The sequence below is a fragment of the Lynx rufus genome, unplaced genomic scaffold (genome assembly GCF_022079265.1).
Source record: "Lynx rufus isolate CCGP_SWC_20201006 ecotype Redwood Valley unplaced genomic scaffold, mLynRuf1.p SCAF_1, whole genome shotgun sequence".
Classification (NCBI taxonomy): domain Eukaryota; kingdom Metazoa; phylum Chordata; class Mammalia; order Carnivora; family Felidae; genus Lynx; species Lynx rufus.
In genome coordinates this window covers 129615819-129628328 of record NW_025814823.1, presented here as the reverse complement: position 1 = coordinate 129628328, position 12510 = coordinate 129615819, and the positions used below count along the sequence as shown (strand labels likewise).

General features: G+C 41.5%; 1 long non-coding RNA gene across 1 annotated transcript in view; it reads right to left on the bottom strand.

Annotated features, from left to right (window-relative positions):
* Positions 1 to 220: 220 nt before the first annotated feature.
* Positions 221 to 12510, bottom strand: part of LOC124517588 (uncharacterized) — a 30831-nt gene continuing 18541 nt past the window's right edge. Inside the window, exon 6 of the long non-coding RNA XR_006963510.1 lies at positions 221 to 554. This is a non-coding gene — a long non-coding RNA (uncharacterized LOC124517588). The remainder of the gene's footprint in view (positions 555 to 12510) is intronic.

Sequence of the window (12510 nt, the reverse complement as noted above, 5' to 3'; positions counted from 1 at the left end):
TGTCGTAAGACGGCAGAGCGAATTCTTTATTACTTCAATAAATCTAAACATACAGCAACTACAGTTTTAACAACAACCCGTTGTGTTGGTGTAATTTTAACACAAATAGCAATTGAGTGTGTCTGGTATGATGTGTTCCCACAATTTTGAGGTCACCCTGCTGACTGAGCAGAATCCCCTCCCCCCCCCACTCCCACCCCCACCACTGATAGTTACTGAGGGTCTCCTTCATAACTACTTGGCTATTTGACCAGGTAGAGATGCCAGCTGTTGCTGGTGTCGCTGTCCTTCCTTTCTGAGGACCAGGAGAGCAATCCCTAGACACCATTCAGCTGGGCAATTTCCTGGCCGAGTGGAGAAGCTCCTGGGTGCTGGATGTGGAGGCCAAGCTTCCAGCCGTTATAAGTCCCTGCTCACACTCCAGCTCTGGTAAGCCAGGCTCTCAGAAAAGGCACAGAATGGAAGATTCCCGTGAACCTCAGGCCAAGGCCAAGCCATCCTGTAGGGTGCCGTGCAATCCTGTTCTCTTCTAGAAATTTGGTACATTCTCATTTCTGTGTAATTAAAAATTACATATTCAGTAGGTATACTAGTCAGAGCCTTTTAACATAATAGCAGTCAATCTCTACGTATCTACTGTGAATCCACTATGTCAAGTATCGTGGGAGGACCTTTTGGTTATCCTCCGAAGCAGGTCACTTGTAATACATGTTTTGTGTTTTCTTCCAGCATGATCTTTCCCACTTTAGGTGCCTCACCGATTTCACAATACTTTCAGCATGTTATATTTTAAGGTTTTCTTTGTTTCACTTTCCTTTTTTCTTCTTTCATATTCGATAGTTCTATCATGCAGGGGAAGGAAAATAATAAACAGTCATCTGATAAATGCAACTAAAGCACAATAACAATTGAGTCCTTCTGGTTAAATGAAAGTTTCTAATAAGAATTTCCTATTCACTCCACTCTACTGTAAATAGTTGATTAATTCTATTCCCAGTCATTAGGGGAAAGTTAACTAATGTTTATTGAACACCTACTATGTGCTTTATAGACATAATTTCACTTGGACTTGGTTATTATAGTCATCACAGATTTGCACTTTTTTTTTTTTTTTTTTTGGTTTTCAGGCAGTTGAAGTTCACATTTCCCTGAACACACCCACAATAGCACAGCAGAACAAATGACCTGATGGGTGCCTTAATACCTGACCTTCACCAGGGCAGTATTCTCCTATGGAATCCTGCATTTTTATATACTGGCTACTCAGTAAGAGTTTTGAATTGAATAGATAATCTTGTTTAAATCTTTATATCTACTCATCTCTATGTACAATGATGTAAAGAAATCTTATGAAAAAAAGCTAAGTTAACATTAAAAATTATTCAAAATGTATACAAATGTTTTGGAGTGATTTCTGACATTTAGATCTGTCTTTGCCCAATATTTGGATGTCTTTATAAGAAAACAAGAACTAAACCAATATTTGAGATTCTCAAAAGATCAAGTGATAGGTTAACTCATTTTGAATGCTATTTTGGCTTCAGAAAACTCCACGTGCAAAAGTAAAAATTAAATATTGGCAAAGGCTCCCCGTGCGTAAGTGAGCACAGTCAACTCAAGTTTTGCACTCCATGCAACGTCAGTCAGTCTTGCTTTGTATACGTGATGGGCCCACGTTACATGACATCACACGTATGGAAGAAAATCAAATGTTTGATCATTCAACCAAAATGAATTTACTGAAAATCTATTGCAGGTATACCTGTAGAGTACCATCTGGGGAATACAAAGGATTAATAAGATAGGGTCCCTCTCCTCTTGGAGAGATAAGACTGGCACAGTTAAAATATATATGAAGGAATACAAAAGTAGGATACAACTCAATTTAATTATTATCTGATTGAAAACCATTAAAACTTAATTCAACAAATCCTTTTTGTGCACTAAGTACATACAGGGCTTAGTCATCTTTCAACTTTGAACATCCGTTCCTACCAAATGCTTGGCAATCAGCACGGAAACAATACACTATGAATGTACGAATAAATGAATCTTACTGTATGGAAAAAGCTTACAAGGGAGTAAAAAGGGAAGATGAATATATAAAGAACTATAACGTTCACTAGCAAATGATCACAATTCAGTGTTATGAAAGTGTACAAGTGGAGAAATCACAAGGCTGAAAATTAGCCATATAGGTTCAGTGCCAGATAATGTAATTGGAGTGAATTCTAGGGCAATGGTTGAGGGTGAGGATGTAAAGTTGAGCTGAGGCATACAGTGAAGGCCTATCCTAGGCGATGGGAGCCATAATGGGGTTTAAAAACAGAACAGTCTAATTGAGCTATGCAGTGTTAAGAATAAGTCAGAAAGTTGGGTCAAGCAGATTGGGGTGGGAAGAAAACAGAGGTAGGAACATGGTTGAGGAGGGTCTCTAACAATTGTATACAGATAATAAGAAATAAGAGGTTGAACTAAAGTGGACAGTAGGATAAAGAAAAGAAGTAATTTTTCAAATATGTAACAAAACCAACTCTTTGCTCTCTAGAAGCTTCTGGTCAAAACCAGGTTATAGGTTTCACTTCCTGAGTGTATATGAAGCATTGGGATGGGGGATAGAGAATAAATCTAAATTTGAGGCTGAGAAGAACATAGTTGCTTTACGTTGTCTGTTAAAGATTAGAACTTTATAGTAATTTAGGGAAACGAGATTTCACTCCTAGCTGGAGAAGCAGGGACGGTGAGGATTTGGGGCATACGCTGAGCTGGACAGAAAGACAAGAACAGTATTGTTCAGAACAGTGAGGAACAACAGGCAAAGCTCTGTTTACACATCTGTTATTAACAGCAATTATTTAATCTGAGACCTCTTGAGTTTATTGAAGCAATTATTTAGATGTTAGGTCTACACAATGCCAAGCACTGTGATATTTTGTAATAACCCAATAAATTACAAGGATTTTGTTTGTTTGTTTGTTTGTTTGTTTCATTTTGTTTTTAATCTATGAGATCATGTAGTAACAGATTCAGCATTTGGCTGGTTTTTTCATATTAAGGTTTTTAATCTCTTGGAAGATCCATCCAAGCCAGAGAGTATATTAAATGCCATCAATTTAGCCAGAATGTCATAAGGAGATCATAAATTACATAAGGATATGTATTTTGGAAAATGTTATTTTCCAAGTGAAATTTTTGTTTGTCAGGAAAATTAAGATCTACAAAAGAAGACAAAAAATCATTTTGTTCATTTTGGAAGTAAGTCACAAAATTCTAAATTATTTCTAAAGGAGAGAGGCATCTTTATAAAGTGAGGGAAATAAATGGAAGAATAATTAAATAAAAAAAGTGGTGAATCCTCTCTGTTTCATTCTCAATTGTCAAAGCGTCAATTCTGGGAAAAAAAATTAAAATTATTTTGTATCAGCAAGATCAATTTTGGCAACACACCATCTTTGAGATTAGTAGTAACATGGCATTCCTGATTTTTAAATATTTTGTTTAATGTTACGACTCAAATTTTACTGTTTTGGTCACGAATCACTTTGGGGAGCTGATAAAAACTGTATACACTGTCCTCCAGAGAACCTACAACTTCGAATAAACAAACAATGGTTGCATAAACAGACTCCAAGTTGACATCCTCTGCTACCCATTTCATTCTTGAAAATAGCAGCTCAAACAAAGCTCCTATTTGCAATTACTAGATGAATGGAAATATGGCTTTGAAGGATTTACCACTCCAGTGGTATTTGGTCCTTGGTTCTGTTTGAAATCATGATAATAATAATTCTCCTAATCCTACACATTCTTTAGAGAAGCTTTCATTCTTTATAAAAGCTGTTTGGGCCTGAGATGTGAGGTAAATCTACATCCAATGACCCATACACACAACTGGACCCAATTCCATCTGCCAGGATCCCATGGTGGAGCGGGCCTGGTGCCCAGCCCTGGAGCCACAGTCCCCAGCCGTTCTCAGTGGCCTGTTGGTGGTGAAGCAAGGTCTCAGGAACACCACCGGATACCTAATATTTTTGAAAAAAACACAGTGACATGTGTCAGACAGCATGAGAACCACTGGCCCGAGGTAGTTCGCAGTTTCTATGTTAGATCAGACTACATCTTTTTCAGTGACATCATATCCTTGTGAAGCCGGGTAGGGCAGTGGCTGTGTGAAAAGCAAGCACTGCATGAAAATCAGGGCAGAGTAGGAAATGACGGTGGGGACTTCCAACTGGAGTCTAAGATTTAAGAAGCTGTGCAATACCTAATAAGGATACATATCTCGTTGGCAAGTAATTATCATTATTTTGAAATGGAATAAAAATCTTAATATTTCCCTTCAATGTGTATGTATTATTTTTTCTCAAAAAGCTGCTGAGTTGTTAGGACATAAATATTTATGGTTTTTTGGACCTAAGTATTGAATAAGCGAAACTATTAGGTATTTCTATGGGCCTATGGGCATCCTGAAAAATTGCTGACACATCAAGGGCATTGTGAACTGAAAGTGTGGGAAAGACTGTCCTACAGGGGAACTAACTTAAATAAAACCCAGTCCCTGCTTTGTAACTGCTCAGAAAGATATAGGTCCTACAACCACAGTCATTCAGGATATTTGCCATAACAAGAATTTAGACAAAATTCAAAGAGCTAAGAAATCCCAGATGCCATTCTGTTAGAGGCAGGAGAGACAACATGAGGTGGCATTTGAGTTTAACCTTAAAAGACAGTGAAACTTTAATAGGTGAGAAAAAGAGGAAGAACATTCTTCTAGAAGGGAACAGCATGAGCAATGGCACAGAGGCATAAAATAAACACCTTCTTTGGCTGGAAAGAATAAGGGAAAGGAGTGGAAGAGCTGCAAATTTTTACCTTGGATGATAGCAAGGCAAAGGAAGCTTCCAGGCAATTGTGCCTTAGAAAGCTGAATATTACAGTGATATGAAAGGTGGGTTGGAGACGGGAAGTTAGGGGGAGAATATATTGAAGACGACTATCATTTCCAGCTTAGATTAAACCTCTTGTTTGCACAAACTGTGCTTTATTAATCTGTGTATGGATATTACCTGGGACAAGCCGGATAATTTGAGACACTGAATAAACTTTGGAATTTGAGGTACCTGGCGAGACAGGGAAATAGCTCATGGTAACTATGGGGAAATATCCTATGGCACAGTAGAGAGGTCAAACTTGCCATGTCAATTTGGAAATCATCCACCTAGAAATGAGAGAAGGAACTGACAAAATAAAATTTCACAGGGAGCAAATAGAGATTAAAGAGAGAAGCCCAGTGACAGATCCCTGGGGAACATCCACCCCTGGGAAATGAGGATGAGCTGCCAGCAGAAGAGACAGGGAAGGATGGAGGGGTGCTGACGGGGTGAGAACCAGAGGGAGCGCCGGCCCGGGGAAAAAGCAGGGCAGACTTTCAGGATGGAGACAATAGTTTATAATATCTAAGGGAGGGGGACATCCTGCAAGGGAGCTACTGGATATGGTTCATCAACAGGTCCTTAATGCCTTCGGGGAGGACAGGTTCAGAAAGATTTAGAGGTGAAAGTCAGACTGTGGTGGAAATGATCAGAGAGGCCCTTCTGGAGAAACTCGGGGGGTGAAATGGATCTGAAATAGGAGGATTAGGTGAAAAGAAGTTTGTGGAGGGAGCCTGGGTGGCTTGGTCGGTTAAGCATCTGACTTTGGCTCAGGTCATGATATCATGGACCGTGAGTTCGAGCCCCAGGTCGGGCTCTGTGCTGACAGCTCAGAGCCTGCAGCCTGCTTTGGATTCTGGGTCTCCCTCTCTCTCCTCCCCTCCCCTGCTCATGCTCTGTCTCTCTCTCAAAAATAAATAAATACTAAAAAAAAATTAAAAAGAAAAAGAAAAGAAGTGTGTGGGAAGATAGTTTGAGGACAGGAGTAGCCTGCAGGGAGAATGCAGTGGAGAGGAATAGAACACAATCAGGTCTGTGTTCAAGAGAAGAGATCATTCCAGTTTCCAGTGAGAGGGAGGGAGTGGGATTAAAAATATGATCAGTTTCTTCTCTCGTCCTCCCTTTCTTTCTTCCCTTCCTTTCAATTCCTCTTACTCAGAGCCAGAGCAGGGTGAGGAGGGTGACCAAGCAGGGGTGGATGAGAGCAGCCTGCACATGGCAGGGAGTAGAAGGGAGTGCACTGGACAGGTGAGGCAACTGTCCATGCAGGAGTAGAAGCAGGGTAAGGAGTCCGGTGGAGCAGAGTGGGGTGCAGAGAGGGGACACTGATGCCATGGGGTATTTCTTATGTACAAGAAGACTGACCAAGTAAGTAAACATGTGAAGAATAAGGGGGGCTGAATTGCTCACCGCTGAAGAAGGGAATCACAAGTATGAAAGGAGAGAAACCTAGAATGAACTCTGGTTTGGGATTGGAAATGAAGATACCGGTGTAAGCTTATGGATTCCGATCTATGTAATTATAAAGAGAAGTAAACATACACACAAGTGCAGGCGTGTATAATACAACACACACACATTTCCCTAGCTTTGTCTGCTAAGAGGGTTGAAAAGGCCTGGCAACAGCAAACTCTCAATAGCAATGAACACACCTAGTACAAACGAGACTTTTAACTAGCATTCTTAGCTAAAAGAAACCAGGAGAGATGGATGATTCCAGGGCTGGACACCGAGAAGTATAAGATGAATCCAGCATTTCTTTTTGACTCTGAAGATAAGGAAGCACTCATGGGAGGCAGGTCAAAAGGATGCCGAAGCCAGCCTCAAGTGGCTTCCACTGGCCAAAAGGGTGACAAGCTGAGACCAATAGAATGCCAATAGAAGGTTATGCCCATTGAGTAAGATAGGGTATCATGAGTCCATACAAACAAACTAGTTGATTGAGAGTTTACTAAGGAACAGGATATTGACATAGCTGGAAAGGACCTCCCACAAGGCATTTTTTAACCACAAAGGAACAAGGAGGAACTTTACAAAGAGGAGGCTGGGCGACACCACTTGACTCCAGTCCAAGTGAACATCATCAGTAACAGGTCAAACTGCAATCATGGGCCACCTGAGAGGTGGCAACAGGGACCCAACATCACTCCTGGGTTATTCCTGCTAGAGATGCTTATGTTGAATCTAATCATCAGGAAATATCAGATGAACTCGAATTGAGGGACCGTCTGCAAAATAACCTACCTGTAATCTTCAAATATGTCATGAAAGTTAAGGAAAGACTATGGAAGTGTTCCAGACTGAAAGAGTCTCAGTACATTTTGTGCATAAAAGCAAGTCATAGAATAATAGAATTTAATACTATTTAAATACAGTTTAAAACACTGCAGAGGCGCCTGGGTGGCTCAGTCAGTTGAGCGTCTGACTTCGGCTCAGGTCATGATCTCACTGTCGGTTGGTTTGAGCTCCACATCGAGCTCTGTGCTGACAGCTTAGAGCCTGGTTCGGATTCTGTGTCTCCCTCTCTCTCCATCCCTCCTCCACTCACTCTCTCTGTCTCTCTCTCTTTCAAAAATAAATTAACATTAAAAAATAAAAAAAAACACTAAAACAGTATTATATATTTTTTAAGGGAGCACAAATATGTAGCAACACGCTAAAATCATACATTGAAATGACAGTGTTTATCTTTTTGGGGGGAGGAATATAGAGAATGAGTTTGAGGAGGGTGTCCACAGCGTGGCCTTGGTTATCGATTGCTGCAATTAACAGACTGTCCCAAAAAAGAGTGGCTTTAAAGCCACAGCTATGTATTTGCTCATGACTCTATGGGTTGGCAGTTGGGCAGGGCTCAGCTGGTGTGGGTCATTTCTCCTCTACATAGTGTCAACAGTGCTTGCTCATAGGTCTTTGTCCAGTTGGCTTGTCAGCTGCAGCTGTCTGTCCAAGATGTCCTCACTCACAGCTCTGGGGCCTCAGCTTTGATGCCTGACCCTCTCTCTGTATGAGAGCTCCCTCCATGCACTCTCTCTCAAGGAGAGAGAGCCTGGGCTTGTTCACAAAGTGGCAGCATTCCAAGACGCTGAAAGAGGAAGCTGTGAGGTTTCTCTCTTAAGGCCAAGGCTCAGAAGCCATATAATGTCATTCCATCATATCCTATTGTCCAAATAAGCCACAGGGCCAGCCCACAGTCAAGGGATGGAGAAATAGGTTCTTGCTGGGAGGAGATGCAAAGAACTTGCATTCCACTTTTTAACGTGCCACTTAAGAGCTCCCATTGGGTATATAATAATTTATTTATGCAAATCTAGCAATATCTATATGATTTGATAATACTGAGTACTGGACATAGTTGTCTATTACATTATCTCCTATACTTGGGCTTTGTGTATGAAATACTTCACAGTTTAGAAAAAGCAAATGAAATTAAAATGGTTCCAACTGACTTCTCCCCCTAGAGGCATCCCACACATGCAGTAGAGACTATACCTTCTTTCATGATCTTCGGGGCCCCAGATCTGTTCAAGTTACTGCCCTCTCAGAACCTGACTGTTCAGCTGCCTTTTCAATTCTAGAATATAATCCATAGACTTAAAAAATACACTTTATGATAAAAAGCAAATTATACTTGGAGAACAATTTTTTGTGTGTAAGAGGAGAACACGGCTGAGTAGGAGTTGGAGCTTCTGGAACATGCACTTTAGGCATCTATTTATTGCCACTGATTTTCACTGAGACTGACAGACTCTTGGGCTAAACTCTGTCCATATATAATATTCAGAGATACACAGATAGAGGGTGAACTGGGGTAGCCTTGATGGGAGCCAGATTACAGAGTGAAAAGTGATGGAGGTCCCCGGATGAACAAGGACCGTAAGGGGAAAGGAAGGACTGGTCAAGCACACAACAGCAGGGTTTAATTGTGGGATGAGGTCGTGGCTCCTGGAACGTATGCCTTCCAGTATTGAAAGTGACCCAGGCCAGCCTGTGCATCAGAAAGAAAAGAGTCTCTGAGTATTGAAAGGGCTAGTTTGCTAACAGCTCTAATGTTTTTGAACCCAAGTGTTTGTGCTTGGGAGCCCCAAAACATTTAATAAAGAAGTGTTTGGGGCGCCTGGGTGGCGCAGTCGGTTAAGCGTCCGACTTCAGCCAGGTCACGATCTCACAGTCCGTGAGTTCGAGCCCCGCGTCAGGCTCTGGGCTGATGGCTCAGAGCCTGGAGCCTGTTTCCGATTCTGTGTCTCCCTCTCTCTCTGCCCCTCCCCTGTTCATGCTCTGTCTCTCTCTGTCCCAAAAATAAATAAACGTTGAAAAAAAAAATTAAAAATAAATAAATAAATAAATAAAAAATAAAGAAGTGTTTTCCTTCTCAATCTGTATGAGCTGTAGTGAAATTCTGACTTCAAAGCATTTTGATGCTTGCTTAGTATCATCAAGATGGGGTGGGGCAAATCCACCTTATGAATGACTTTGGGGCCAGGGGCCATGCAAAGAGAGCCCACAGACTCACAGTGTTTCCTCTGTGAAAATATAGGCCTGGGCTAGACAGTGTAGACTTGAGGGCTGACTGGCTAACAGGCCACTTTGTGCATACACATAAGCATGGCCTTGGGGTTTCCAGAAATATCTTAGGATGAGGGCTTTTCAAAAAGCATCTTCTGATAGCAAAAGGGATGGGGCCTTGGGTCTACCAGCACTGAAGTTTTACTCTTAATGGGATTTAAGAGATAACTAACTCTCAATGGCTTCAGACTATGTATTTGTATTTCTTCAGCATTAATGCAACTAACATTTAGCATGTCTTTAATTACAAGAAGTTTATGGCATCTATATAGAACTCATTTCAGACTCTAAAGCCTCAGGACACTGTAAACATGTTTATAATGTGTTTTCTTTAAGCATTGAATTTACTCAGACTATTCCAGAGAACAAACTGCCCTACCAGCATTGGGTATTTGCAGGCTCTAAAGAAAGAGACTTTTATTATCTGATGATTAATGGTGAAAATAATGACCACCAACTGCTGAGGTGGATCTGATACCTTTCCCTCTTCTTCCTTAGATCAACCTGTAATGAATCCCTAATTCTTCTACTGTGGCTTAGCTTTTGTATTAGTCAGGGTTCTCCACAGAAGCAGAACCAATTCATTCATTCATTCATTCATTCATTCATTCATTCATTCATCATAAGGCCTTGCCTCACATGACTATGGAGGCTGAGAAGCCCAAGGTCTCCAATCGGCAAGCTGGAGACCCAGAACTGATACCGTGAGTTTCAGTCTCGATCCCAAGACCCAAGAACCCTGAGAACCAATGGTGCAGTTCCATCCTGGAAGCCAGCAGGCTCGAGACCCAAGAAGAGCCAATATTTTGATTCAAGTCTGGAGGCCAGAACACACAGATGTCCCAACAGCTCAAGGTTATTAGGCAAGAAAATTTCCCTCTTCACTGCAAGAGGGTCAAGCCTTTTAGGTCTATTCAGGCCTCCAACTGATTGGATGAAGCCCACCCACGTTAGGGAAGCCAACCTGCTTTATTCCGTCTACCAATTCAAATGTTAACCTCCTCCACAAACACCCTCACAGAAGCACCATGAGGTCAACTCCAGTCAACACATAAAGTTAACCATCACAGTTTTATTATGCATAAGATTCACAAGTTTTAAATGTGCAATTCAGTGGGTTTTGACAAGTGCATAAGGCAGTGTAACCAACACCATGATTATAATACAGAACATTTTCATCAGCCCCAAAAGTTTCCTTGTACCCTTGTCCCCGAGCCCCCAGCCCCTGGCAACTACAGAAATGCTTTCTATCACTATAGCTTTGCCTTTTCTAAAAGTTCATATAAATGGAACGACAAAAGATATGGTTTTTTTTTTTTTATGTCTGGGCTTTTCACTTAGCATAATGCTTTCAAGATCCATCCATAATGTTTAGTATCTCCGTAGTTCATTCCATTTTATTGCTGAATAGTATTCCACTATATAGACGAACCACAATTGTTTACCTATTCACTCGGTGAAGGAAATTTAGGTTGTTCCGAGTTTCTTTCTCTCTTTCTTTCTTTCTTTCTTTGGCAATTATTAAAAGAGCTGCTGTAAACATTTAGGTGTCCATTTTTGTGACAGCACAAGTTTTTATTTTTCTAAGTTAAGCACCCAGGAGTGGGACTGCGGGGTCTCCTAGGAAAATCTATGTGTACGTTTATAAGAAGGTGCCAAACTATTTTCCAGAGGGGCTAAAGGATGTTACATTCCCACCTGCAATGTATGAGAGGTCTAGTCTCTACGTATATTCCTAATAAACAGTATTTCAGGACAACCATGGAAGGAAGTGTGAGGAGGAGCAGACGGAGAGAAACCCAACAGGAATTGGTTGTTCTAGAAATAAACTAAGCTCCTATCACTGCGAAAACTTTAGAGTTGAGATATTTGAGGCAAGAGAAGGAAAAAGGGTAATAAAAAGGCAATTATGACTTCAAAATGTAGGGGATATTTGTTGAAACACAAACAGTCACTGGCTATGAAAATGGCCTGTGGCAGAGAGAGTCGCAAGAAAAATAAACAAGCCTTATTTAGGAAACAAGACCTAATGAATGAAGATAGAGAAAAGCATTCAGTTCAGGATATTACCCGCCCTGTCTTTTGCGTTACTCTAACTGCAGTGTGTCCTTGTGATTGAGGAGAGATTTATGTTCTTAATATTAATTACTACTATACATACAAGATATAGATCTGTATGAGGGTGCCTAGCATAGTAAAGCGTTTCTTAAACCTTAATATGCATAGGAATCACCTGGGGACCTTGTTAAATGCAGCTTCTAACTCAGCAGGTCTGGGCAGGGTCTGCACTTCTGTATTCTAGAGAGGTGGTAAGTGAGGACACTATTGCTGGGCTGCAGACTGCAGGTTAGTGGCTATGAGTGCAGACCCTGGAGCCAGAATCCACAAGTTCTAGTCCTCCCCGTACAATTTTCAGCCGCGTAAATCAGAGCACATTCCTTAACCTCTCTGCCTTAGTTTTCTCATCTGTAAAGTGGGGGCGATAGCAGTGCACAAGTATCTCACAGGGGTGCTGTGAGGATTCCACGAATTACTATGTGTCAAGCACTTAGATGAGCGCTGGACATACAGTAGGTGCTGTGTCATATTCCTCTAGCTTTCCAGTAGATTCCAATGGCCAAGGCAGCAGGATGCCTAACGGCTTTAAACCACGCTGATTGAGTGTGCAGTGCTTTACTTCCTCCTAGGTCCTGCGCCATACTCCTGGCAGTCACCAGTTCTCCTAGTGGTAATTAAGGGAGCCCCTTCACAGCCACTAGGCTGAGAGTGCCTTGGAAAAAGAAAACCCACTGAAAGGATTTCAAAGAGAGAGACTGACCATTCAGTGTGCTTTACCTGTCGGAAGTGTCAGCAGGTTCACCCCCTTGGGGAGACTGGGGCCTCCACACAATAGATATTCCTACATGCAGGACTAGGACGGTGCTCAGGCAGTGCATTTGAAAGAATTTCCAGCCTAACCCGAGGCCCGGCTGATAGCTAAGAGAGCTGCGCCCGCCCATGTGCCCTTCTCTCCAGG